At 40.2% G+C, this 13251-nt stretch overlaps 1 protein-coding gene and 1 pseudogene across 4 annotated transcripts in view; both read left to right on the forward strand.

The window, feature by feature from the left end:
- The window catches only part of Ptprm (protein tyrosine phosphatase receptor type M), a 794765-nt gene that overhangs the window by 644946 nt on the left and 136568 nt on the right, over positions 1-13251 (forward strand). The gene's annotated exons all lie outside the window — the stretch shown is intronic.
- LOC115070646 lies at positions 9875-10783 on the forward strand (annotated as a pseudogene).

Below are 13251 nucleotides of genomic sequence, written 5' to 3' on the forward strand. Positions count from 1 at the left end.
TATAGGGGTTGAACAAGTTTACAGCCCCACCAGCAGTGGATGAGTGTTCTCCTTTCCCCACATCCTCTCCAACATTTGGTATCATTTGTTCTCTTGATTTTAGCCAGTCTGACTAGGGTAAGGTCAAATCTTAAAGTGGTTTTAATTTGCATTTCCCTAATTACTAATGACATTGAACATCTTTGAAGATGCTTCTTAGACATCTTTACTTCTTCTTTTGAGAACATTCTGTTCAGCTCCTTATCTCATCTTTTAATTGGATTACTTCTTGTCTTGATTCTCTGTTTTTCGAGTTCATTACATATTCTGGATGTTAAACCTCTGTCAGATGTGTCACTGGTGAAGATTTTCTCCCATTCTGTGGATTTTCTCTTCACTTCCCTGGTTGCCTGCTTTGATGTACAGAAGCTTTTTAGTTTAATGAGGTCCCATTTGTTGATTCTTCCCCTTGTTTCCTGAGCAATTGATGTCCGGTTTAGAAAATCCTTTCCTACACCTATATCTTCTAGGTTTTTCCCAATGTTTTCTTCTAACCCTTTCAGAGTTTCAGGCTTTACATTCAGGTCTTGGAGCCATTTGGAATTGACTTTTGTGCAAGGTGAAAGATTAAGGGTTTAATTTCATTCTTCTGCAGGTGGAGATCCAGTTTTGCCAGCACCATTTGCTGAACATGCTGTCTTTCCTCCAGTGAATGTTCTTGGCCCCTTTGTCAAATATCAGGTGGCTGAAATTGCATTTACTCGTATTTGGGTCTTCAATTTTTTTCCATTGATCTATGGGTCTATTTTTGTGCCAGTGCCATGTTGTTTTTATGACTATAGCTCTGTAATACAGCTTAAAATCGGGTATAGTAATCCCCCGGCATTGCTCTTAGTGCTCAGGGTTGCTTTGGCTATCCGAGGTCTTTTGTGCGTCCTCTGAATCTTGGGATTTTTTCCCCAATTCTGTGAAAATTGTCATGGGGATTTTGAGTAGCATTGCATTGAATCTATAAATGACTTTTGGTAGGATGGTCATTTTCACAATATTAATTCTTCTAATCCATGAGCATGAGAGGTCCTTCCATCTTCTCATGTCTTCCTCAGTCTCTTTCCTAAAGTTTTAAAATTTTCATTGTAGAGGTCTTTAATGTCTTTGGTCAGGTTTATTTCGAGATATTTTATTTTTTTGCAGCTATTGTGAAGGGGAGTGTTTCCATGTACTCTTTCTCTGATTGCTTGTTATTGGTATATAGAAAGGCTCCAGACTTTTATAGGGTAATTATGTAACCTGTCACTTTACTGAATGTGTTAATAATTTCTAGGAGTTTTCTGGTGGAATTTTTGGCATCTCTTAGATACAATATCATATCATCTACAAAAAGGGACAATTTGTTCTCTTCTTTTCCAATTATTACTCAATTTCCTGCTCTTATTGCTCTTGCAAGAGTTTTAAGCACTCTGCTAAAAGGGAAGTGGTGATAGTGGACAGCCTTATCTGGTTCCTGATTTCAGTGGGAATGCTTCCAGTTTTTCTCCATTTAGAATGATGTTGGCTGTGGGTTTGTTATATATGGCTTTAATTATGTTGAGGCATATTCTCTCTAGTTCAATTCCCTCTAGGACTTTGAACAAAAATGCATGTTTAATTTTGTCAAAGGCCTTCTCTACATCTATTGAGCATGTGGTTCTTATGTTTGAGCCCATTTATATGATTCATGATGCTTTTTGACTTACATTTATTAAACCATCCCTGAATCTCTGGGATAAAGCCGTACTTGATCATGGTGGATGATCTTTTTGTTCCTGATCCTTTTCATCAAGACTAACTCAGTGCCTTTTCTGGTCCCCAGGAGCACTGCTTCCAGGTCTGGCTGCTCCCTCACCTCCCTCTGCTTCCCTGGGCCTGTACCACTTGCCAGCCTCTTTCAGGATGCAGGGGCTGACCTTTCCTCTTCCTGATCCTTTTCATCCAGAACAACCCAGCTTCTCAGTGCAGTCCCCAGGAGTCCTTGGGGCTGCTTCCTGCCCCCATCTGCCTTTGCATCTCTGCCTTTGCACAGCCACCATCTGCCCTAGACCAGCATCTTTCCTGGGCCCTGCTCCCAGGCCAGTCCAATGCCAAAATTCCTGAGGCCAAAATCTTTCCTGGAGGGATCCATACCTTAGGAGAAAGCCAGAGAACATCTGATCCTAATCCAAATTGGGCCTCTGTGGGAACCCCTGAAGACAAGAGCAATCTGGCCACTCCAATATAAAATCAAAAGAGAAAACCGGAAGCTTAGAGGAACCAGCTTTTCATGCCCAAAAAGTAAACCACAAAGACACATAAAGCTTACAAAAAGAAGCAGACCTAAACTTGAAGGCTTGAGCCTCACACTAGAGTCAGAAACTACAAAAGAAACTCACATGTCTGAATAATAGATAATAAATAGTAACATGAAGAACAAACAAACAAAAAAAAACAAAACGACAAGAGAGGGAGGACAATAAAACCCCCCTACAGATAATGCAGGATGTGGAACCCAAAAGAACGATTATAAACATGATAAAAGAATTCAGTGAATTTAAAGAACACACAAACAAATAAATCAAAGAACTGAAGGAAGAAAGGGATAAACTTCTGAATGAATTCAGAAAAGAGTTAGGAATATTGAAGAATACTCAGGCTGAAATGAACAAGGAAGTTAAACACTCAATGAGTGAATTAGAAATGACAGGAGAAAGCCTCACCAATAGGATGAATGAGATGAAAAACAGATTATCAAGACTGGGAGATGAAATGGACAAATTAGACCACTCAAGCAAAGATTATGAAAAATTTAAGAAAGCACAAGAATGGACTATGCAGGAATTGTGTGACACCAGAAAAAGACCAAACTTACGAATCATAGGCATACAGGAAGGAGAAGAATCCTGAGATAATGGCATGAACCAGATCCTCAACAGAATCATAGAAGAAAATTTCCCAAAATTAAGGAAAGACATGCCCATACAAATACAAGAAGCATACAGAACAACAAACAGACTGGACCAAAAAAGAAACTCTCCACAGCACATCATAGTAAAAACACTAAACATACAGAACAAAGAGACAATACTGAAAGCTGCAAAACAAAAAAAAGTCACATATAAACGAAAACCCGTTAGGATTACAGCTGACTTTTCAGTGCAAACTATGAAAGCCAGAAGAGCCTGGACCAAAGTATTCCCAGTTTTAAATGACCACAGATGCCAACCCATGTTACTATACCCAGCCAAAATGTCTATTATAGTCGAAGAAGAAAGAAAAATCTTCCATGACATAAATAGGCTGAAGGAATTCATGTCCACAAAAGATGTAAATTTTGTAGTTGATTATGTAAAATGTGAGAGGAGGGAGAAATAGAAGGGTAGAATTTCCCTCATGAAATTCAGGTTGTCAATAGTTTAAAATAATATACTATAATCTATGTTAGATGCAAAACAATGTGAGGGAAAAATAAAAGCATGTCACCAGCAGAAAACCCCAGCAAGTCACAGAGGAAGACTGCAAACAGAAACTATAGAACAAGGCAGTAAAGCAAATGGAAGTAGCAAACCCTTACCTAATGACCTACATTTTAAACATAAATTGATTACATTCTCTATTCAAAAGGTGTAGAGTAGCGGCGTATATCTAAACAAGAAAAAAGAAGGAAATAATGAACAGCAATTCATTCACTTACTTTAGTATTAAGAACCTATAAAATAAAAACAAAGGAATTTTGAAATGTTAAAAGTGTCAAGTAATTATACAAAGCTAGCATTGTTAAAAATATTTTTAAGTGGTTAAAATGTTCCTACTACCCAAAGCAATTTGTGAATTCATTGTAGACCCTATCAAAATCCAGTGGCATTTTGGTAAATTGGAAAGGAATTAAATCGGAGCCCTTTTTCAGACCACAGACAAAAATTAACTTGGGGTGGTGTAAAGACTTAAATGGAAGACCTGAAATAGTGACACATCTATAAGAAAACACAGAGGAAAAGCTTCCTGAAGTATTAGGATACGTGAAGCACAAACAACATGAACCAGACACGCAAAACCATGGAGTGGAGTTTCTTCTTCCGCAGGTTGATGTTCAAGCTGCAGGTGCACATACAACCCCTGCTTCTTGAAACACCCTTCCCATAGTTAACATTCACTTTACTTTTTTGAAGTATCATTATCAGTGATTTCTTAGTGAAGCCACAGTTCATGCAAAGAAGGCATTTTTCTCAACATTCCTGACCTGTGATATGTAGGTTAAAGCAAACCCTTCCCAACACAAAACAGCATGAGCAAGATCCACAGAGACAGAAACAGTGCACCACCCCAGACTTCCAGACCTGTGTCAAATGAAAACCAGTGTAGAGTGTGGGCTCAGCAGGCATTAACCAACTCTGAGGGTCAGTCTTGCTTTGTAATGGCCTGGTGAAGGTTCCTCCAGCAGCCAGAATTAATTAAGAATGATATGATGCTGCTGAAGAGCCAGCAGCAATTTGCAGAGTCCTAGTAGTTAATTAAGAGTCTGGAACGGGTGGCTGCCTTTCCTTAGCTCTGCTGGCTGAAGAGGCCTCAGGCCTGTGAAGTCGTCTTCTGATGCCCACTTCACGCTTTTCCATTTGGCCTTCCTCGTCCAGGAAGGTAACCTTAAGAAAGGTCATTGCTGCACCCTCACATTTCACAGTACTGAAGGCCAGATCATCCTTGACGGGTGCTCACATTTCCTAGGAAATACTATCTTAGAAAGAGGAGCATTCATAGCCCTGCTAAAGAGTTTATCATGTCAGGCTTGCTTTCAAAGAGGCAGTTGTTAAACTCCTTTGGAAAGAAAAGGAAATAGTACTGGCTATGGATATAAATGTACCTTCAAGTCAAAAAAACAGGTCAAGAGAAAGAGTTTAAGCATCTGGGAGAATCCAGGGCTGGTTGGAATGTGGAGACGGATATGGGTATGTTGGCACCTATGCCAAGCCCCCTTCTTCTGCCTCCTGAACCCGTACCATACACAAGGATCACATTTCCAAATCTGCCACGATGGTGTCTTCTGGCCCCTCTCTTATTTTCAGCAGCGACATGCAATTTTGCACATCCCCGAGAACTTCAAGTGAACTTCTAAGCAATTACATTTCCACTGAAATGTGTAATGCGATCAGGTCTTTCATTTATTTATTTTTTCATTTTGTGTCTGCTCCCACTGACGATACAGCAATCCTTCAATCAGAAGTGAAGGGTGAGGCTTAATGACTTCATGTATAATTTAGTTTTCTGCAATATGCTTCTACAGTTGCTGTTTTGCATAAGCTCAGGGAAGTATGGCTGTTTATCAGATCTGCAAGGGCACCACCAATTTATATACATCGCAGTGCCACCTCTTAACCCTACAACTTATTTCATTAGAACTGTTCACTCAGGTTCAATTAGCTGCTATAAAGTATTTTAAAAGTTCAGTCTAGAAGGCAGCAGATGCCAAATACAAAATGGTTAGGAAAGCTTGTTATGTACATTTTATCTTTATCTTTGCATTAGACATAATTTGAGATTCATTGAGGGAGAGTCTTAGAGAATAACTGGAGTGTGGACTGAGGAAGAACTACAGAGGTTTGCAAAATGCTAAAGGCATTGAATGCCACCAACTCAGAGTACTGAAACAGAGTGATACCCTGTGAGCCCCAAGCCCCACTTAAATGTGCTTCATTTTTTCCATACTCCGATCTTACTTTGTCCTTGGTTCCCATGGATTTATAGACATGTACAATGTGTTTGCTTTTCTACTGAAATTATTGTTGCTGGAGTCTTTCAAAACACCCACATGCCAGACACAGGAAATGTTTTTGAGAGCATGGTCCTTTCAGCATTACAAGTAGAATACTGTCCAGTTCACCACGCACAAAGAATATTGAACAACAGTCTTCTGCCAACAGTGACACCAATAAGTTTTGCATTTACCCTAGAAGATTTTAATTAGACTCTTAAATATTGGAAAATTAACTTTTGGAATTTATGAAATATCTTCATTTCTCCATGTTAAACACTGACAAATAATTACAATGTATCTTCTCCTCTGTTCCTTGCCCTGAGCACATATATTGCATTGATTTGGGGCGTGGGGGATATTACAATGGCTTAAGTGATTCTACAAGGACTTTCTTTGGAAGCCAGCACCAAAGCCAAGATGGTTGGCCCTCCTCCCCAGAGCCTCTCCAGCACTACCTGGAGTGATTTAGCTAAGTCTGACTCTCAATACTTGCAAATCAAGTGAAAATTGTATCATGAAAACAATTTAAACAAGGTTGAATGACATGATCAAAGTTCTAACATCATACAATTAATTAAATTTTCAAGATTTTCAATATTTCTTTACATGTAGGGAAAATTTTTTAGAGTTTGGTTTGCCAGATCTCTAAATTCCATGCTTTCTTTTCGTGTTATTCAAAACTAGGAGAAATTGACAAGCCGCTGTCTGGTGTCTGGCATACATAGACGCCTCCTCTCTTCAGTCATCTCCCCACTGTTCTCCATTACTTCAGGCTTTATAGGTGGCAAGAAGAGGAGAGATGGGGAGGAAGATTGTACTTCTTTATTGTAACCAGAAGATGCCATAAGCCTGGGAATCAGCCATCCTGAGTTTGTACGCCAGCAGGTCTCATGGGCTTAACAATTGTGTTCACTAGGCCTCAGTTCCTTCATGTCTATATAGAGCATTGTGGGAATCCTTATATGAAAGATGCCATCGAAGGGCTTAGCTCATTGTCTGGTCCGTGGCTGGTACCCAATAAATGTTAGCTACTATCACAGTAACAGTGTACTTAATCTTGTTACTTCCCTGTGGATATCTGTAACTGGGTATTAAAATCTTTTAGACAAGAAATTATGATTTGTTGTTAAACTTCTGCATCACTGGCTTGTGTGGACACATCATCAGTTCATTTTGTGAGGAGAGCCTGTCCAAACGAGTCATCCCCCAGTGCCTACTTGGTGTCAAGTACCAGAAACCACACTAAAGGATCAAAACCTTCATTTTTGGGACTGTATAGCCTGGTTGTAATACTCAAGAAACAGCAGCCAATGGTATAGAACAGTATGTGGAGGCAGTGCACTGTGGGGACACACAAAACATCATTCACATAGTGGCTCTGTGACATAGATATGAATTCCCTTTTCTAAAGAAGGAATTGCAGATTTGAGGTGGTGTGCCCACAGGGAAAGGCAAACTACAGGCAACCACAGCAGAACGTGCCACTAAATAGGCAGAACCAGGAACAGCAGCAGATGCCCAGAGATACCAAGACCTCCTGACCTCGTTCATGCTGCATGAGGACAACAGACAATTCCTTTACTTCTCTGCCAAGATCTGCACCCCACATCTGCTGATGTCATAACTCTCCCCTTGTTAGGCTCTCATAAATCAGGTGGACATGACTGAAAAGCAGCTGCATTGATTTTTACTATCCATTTAATCAGCATTTCAAACTCTAGCACTAATTTTTATAAGCTTTATTTTTAATTTTTCTTGTATTTGGCATCTGTGTGTCCTGGTGTATTTGCCTGTGTATGTGTCTGTGTCTGAGTCTTATCTGTATGTCTAAGGGTGTGTATAGGCCAGTAGTGGGCTTCAGGAATCTTCTTTTACCCTCCACCTTATTTTTTGAGACTATGTCTCTCACTGGACCTAGAGCCAACAAGCCCCCAGGATCTGCTTGTCTCTGCCCTACCAGTGCTAGAGTTATAAATATGCACCAGACTGCCATGCCTGACTTTTACGTATGTGCTGGGGATCTGAACTCAGGTCTTCATGCCTACACAGCAAGCAGTTTACTCAGCAAGCCATCTCCCTGGCCTTTTAACATTCCTTCTTAATGTACCTGCCAGTTGCAGATTGCAGAAGAAACAAGTTTCCCATCATGCCTGTGGCCTGAAGGAGGATCCCTATGTCCTATAAATGAAGGAAACCCTGCCAATCATCCTTTGACATGTGATGCTGGAATAGTGTCTGATGTCAATCAAAAAATCCCAGGTCCTCCTTGATTTACTGTGTATGCAAAGCTCTTGACAATGTCAGTGGAGGAATGGTTCCCGAGGACAGGAAATGCCGACTCTCATCTTAGATTTTGAGCTTTGTTTAACAGGGTTCTGGTGCTTACAGTGCTGCCAAAGCTACGTCTCCAAGGCTCTGAGTAGCTAACGGTACTTCTGAGAGTCCTTGTGGGAAAAGAGTGTGGAGGTCTAATTATTTAACCAATGCTTACGGGAATGTCATTCCAAAAAAAATGGTCTTCTAAGAGCAATGCCAGCCCAACTCAAGCACTGATTAAATCGTTTTGACATAATTGCCAGTTCACAAGAATCCTGTCAGCCACTACTCAAACAACTTGGGAGGGAAAACTGTTGGAAAGTGCCCCATGGGAAAAGTATTGGAAAAGCAATCATGAAGAATCACTTATTTTGTGAGAATACTGATACTGAATATTGGCACTGCAGAACATGGAAAGGAATAAAACCTTTTTATGTATTTGAGTTCTAGCTGTGACTCATTGAGCTGGCCAGATAACTTTAACACTGTTTTTCAATGCTTGGCTCTTTAAAAGGGTTAAGAGGCGGGTAATATTAATGAGGTCTGTGCCAAGCTATGAACAAAAAGTCTAACATGGAAATTGGACATCAAAATCCTAAAGAGAGTATAGACTACTGAAGGCTCCATGAACAATTTACCTTCCACCAACAAGCACGGTATAGCCATGGCCATGAGCTCTGTTCCATGGTAGTGAGCTCTGTTTGAGGGATAAGCACCAGGCCCACCCAAGGTTCTCGATTACAGTAGTTTTGAGTCACTGGGAACAGGTCAACTGCCACCTGCTTGCAAAACAGCTGGGGACCGGGATGATACAGTGCAGACAAGTCTGCATGCTGACAGTCACAATCAGCCATTCAGAACCTTTTCAAAAGGGGGAAAATGAGCAACAGGCTTTCTGAGAAGTGCTTTTCTACCTGCCTTAAATTATCCAGCTTCATTTGGACCCCCTTCACACTCATCAGACTCACAGAGAGGGTTGTTTCTACATAGAGGTGGTCTAGATAACAGGTACAACTTATAATTGACATTTGTATGCTAATTATTCCTATTGTACCTGCTAGCCCCTCCCAATCCGTGAGGACTACTGAGAGGATCTTGTTTCCAAGTTAGAGAGCAAGACCAGCTGTGAAAGTTCAGCAGTAGAAGAAAGAGATAAAGGAAGAGGCACTGAGGAGAGAGATGCTCGGGCCTGGCTGATACCCAGGCTGGGGCAGTGGCCAAACAGAGAGGTACATAAACAGTGAGCCCAGAAAAGCAAGAGACTGAGCAGAGGAAGAGGGCCACACAGCTCATCTTTCAAATCCTGGAGTGCATTTTAACATTTCCATAGTGACCAGTAAGAGAAGTGTGTGACCTCCAAATTCGTAGGGTTAAAAACTAGGATTGGACAAAGCCTTAAAAAAAATAATTTTGCACAGCTTTCATCCTAGCACTTGAGAGGCAGAGGTAGATCTGTCTCTGTTCAAGACCAGCCTGGCCTACACAGTGAGTTCCAGGACAGCTGGGGCTACAAGGAGACCTTGTCTCCAAAAAGCTAAATAAATAAATAAATAAGTAAATAAATGGCTGGAAAAGATGACATGGTGAGAAAAGAGTAAGAAAAAATGGGGACAGTTGAGATGGTTCAGTGGGTAAAGACTCACCAAGCCTGACAACCTTGAGTTGATTGAACCTGAGGTCTATCTTTGAGGCCCAATGGCAAGAGAGAACCAGTTCCTCCCTGCAAGTTGTTCTCTGACCTTGACACATAGCATGTGCACTTATATGCTCACACACACACACACACACACACACACACACAAATAATGTAATTTAAAACTTTTTTTAAAAAAGAGAAAACATCGGGAACCTTAGTTCTCTTGCAAGATGGCAGGCGGAAAAAGTCAAGAAGCCCAACACACAAAAAAGAAACTTGTAAGGAGGCTGGTGCTGATGCCAAAGCAGGCACAGATGGAAAGGGAGAGCCTGAAGGGGAAAAGCAGAAGGGACCACTGCAGTGGAAACCCTGTGCTGGTTAGAGGAATTGGCAGGTGCCCCCCCCCCCCCCATCTGCCATGTATCTCAGAAAGGCTCTGCAGAAAAGGCAGTGCTCAGCCACTAAATCCAAGGTTGAGGAGGAAAAAGATTCTTGCTACTGTCGCAAAACCTGTTGGTGGTGTCAAGAGTGATGGCAACTGGGTGGTTAAGCTTCTCAAAATGCCTCGGTAACTATCTTACTGAAGATATGCTCAGAAGCTGCTGAGCCATAGCAAAAAGTCCTCCAGTCAGCTCCTCAGAAAACGGCATACCAGCATCACCCCAGGACCATCCTGATCATTCTCACCTCACCAGCACCACAGGGGCACAAGAGAGCAGTTTCCCGAAGCAGCTGGGCCGTGACTTGATACTTGTAACTGGACCTCTTGCCCTCAACTGAGTTCCTCTTCATAGAAAACAGCAGAAATGTGTCATAGCCACCTCCACAAGAGTCGCATCAGCAATGTGACAATTCTCCAACACCTCTCCTCACCTTACTTCAGGAAGCTACAGAAGCCCCAACACCAGAAAGGTAAGAACTTCCACACCAAGAAGGAAAAATATCAGGTTACAAAGCAGCACAAGGTTGACCAGAAAACTGTGGACTCGCAAATTTTGCTGAAGATCAAAGCTTTTCCTCAGCTCAAAGGCTACCTGTGATTCCTCTTTGCTCTGACAAATGAAATGTCTCCACTCAAATTGGTGTTCTAAATTTCTTACCAAGAACCTAATTAAACAGCTGATATGTTTGATAAGGAAAAGAAAAAAAAAACCCACAAACACAGCATAAGGCAGCATAAATGCATTCATATATATCAGTAATAATCCTAAATAAAAATATACTAAGTGGAAATCTGGTAGCATTTAAAGGTAAAAGCTGTGCTACCTTATTGCAATACAGAATCCAACCACAGAAGCCCCTTGTCTGTGGTTCTGTTTAATATAATTTCAGGTACACGAGTCTGAAGATCACATTCAAATTACTGAGTATTGCTAACATTCTAGCTTATTATGTTATTAAGCTCTTACCAAGATCATTTATAAACTTTGTCATATATACACATGTGAAATAGCTTTGTCTATCTAGGGTCTGATTCTACTTGTAGTTTTAAGCCTCCACATGGGCTCTTGAACACCTTCTCAACACAAGTGAGGACTGCATGTGTGTGTGTGTATGTGTGTGTGTAATTAGACAACTTCCAGAGTGGTTGAAAATATTATATTCCAGGGACTGTGGAGATAGCTTAGGCAGTTAAGGGCACTTACTCCCTTGCAGAGGACCTGGGTCCAATTTCCATCACCCATATGGTGGCTCACATCTGCAACTCCACTTCCAGAGGATGTCATGCCATCTTCTGTGCTGTTCAGGCTCCTGTATGAATATGATGCACATAAAATCACTGTAGCGTGCACATAAAAATAAAAATTTCAAAAATTAGTTTAAAAGGAAAGTATATCCCAGGTAAAGAATGATTAGAAGAAAGTTGATAAAGTTATATTGAACTTAGACAAAATAAAGTATAACATTGGCACTACTGTCACTAATGATACAATGTTCAATTCACTTACAAAAGATAATTCTAAACTTGGGTACAGAGAATCTGTACAACAACAACAAAAAAGTCAATACTTGACCTGAAGAATATATACAACACTGCTATAGGCATTATTATGAAGACAATATAAAATATTTAAGAAACAATGGCCATGTAGAAAGTTCTAAGTAATGTCCACATGTTGTAATTAGTTTTCTATGATTATAATTCAATAAAGTTGGAAATAATAGATAAAAAGATTTTTAAATTCACTGTTTATAAATAATTCATGGATCAGAGAACATATCATAATGAAAATATTTAAATATTTAATACAGACAATAGGAGTTCTAGCATAACTGAGTGTAGGACAACTGTTACTTAGAGGGAAAATGAATGCTCTTAATTACGTGCTTACATTAGGGGAAAAAAACCAATTAGAATTCATATTCAGCACCCCATTTAACCATTTTATGATTGGAGTTAAGGCCTGATTCACAGGATGGAGCCCATACCTGGCACTGTTACCAGGACCAAGAACCTGTGACTGAACAAGTCACAGACCGTGAGGAAGAACCAACTACTATTATCCTGAGAAATGGACATAGTAGTAAACTACTCCTAACGAGTTGCCATTATACCCATTGATTAGTGCCTCTCTCAACTCTCACCAGAGAAGCATTTTCCTGCAGCAGGTGGCAACCCACAACTGGTCAACAAGCAGACAGAAAAGACAGAACGCTCAGCTCTAAATGTGGTACCCATATCATGCTGAAGCTCGGGGATCATTGTGGAAGAGGGGAACAGAAAGATTCTAAGAGCCAGAAGTAGATAAATACAAGGAGACTGTGTTTTCTAGACATAACAGGACACTTGCACATATGAACTCACAGGTTTTGTCACAGCATGCACAGACCTGGTCAAGGTCAAGTCAGACAAAATGTCAGCATAGATGGGGCAGGGGCACAAAGCCCAAGCCCTAACTGAGGAACTATTGGCAATTGATAGCTGCTGGGAGATGGAGAGTCAGTTTCCACAAAGGTTGTAATACTGGTTAGGTTAACCATGCTCCAGGGGATGGCCCCACAGGCAGGAGTATTTGGGGAACACAAACTCAGGCCAATAAATAAATAATAGACATGAAGTGAAGGGTTAGGCAGATAGGGTAGATTTGAGATGCGATAGAGGAGGAGTTCTGAATATGCTCAAAATACATTGTGATATTCTGAAAGAATAGGTAAAATATTTTTAAAAAGCAGTATGGCATGCGCCAAGGTTGTATCTCAAAAAAAATGAAAGAAAAACAAGATACACTCAAAGTAAAAAGAAACCAGTAAATAAAAAGCAGAGGTGAAATTTTAAAATGTGATATTGAGGGCAAAACCAGAAGTTATTTCTTTGGAATGAATAATAAAACTGGAAAGCTTATAGCAGAATATTTAAGAAAGAAGATAAAAAGTACAAAATAGCAATATTATGAAAACATTTGTAAAGACAAGATATGCAAATTCCTTTGATAGTAACTGTGAAATTAAGGAAAACTAGAAACACAGAATTTGAAAGTACTGGAAAAAATTAGAAATAGAAAATTTTAGAATGAAAAAAAAACAAGATCTAATTGGTTTTTGCGGGAGATGGTCATAC

This window comes from Nannospalax galili, unplaced genomic scaffold, assembly GCF_000622305.1.
Source record: "Nannospalax galili isolate Female #2095 unplaced genomic scaffold, S.galili_v1.0 scaffold155, whole genome shotgun sequence".
In the NCBI taxonomy this organism is placed as follows: Eukaryota; Metazoa; Chordata; class Mammalia; order Rodentia; family Spalacidae; genus Nannospalax; species Nannospalax galili.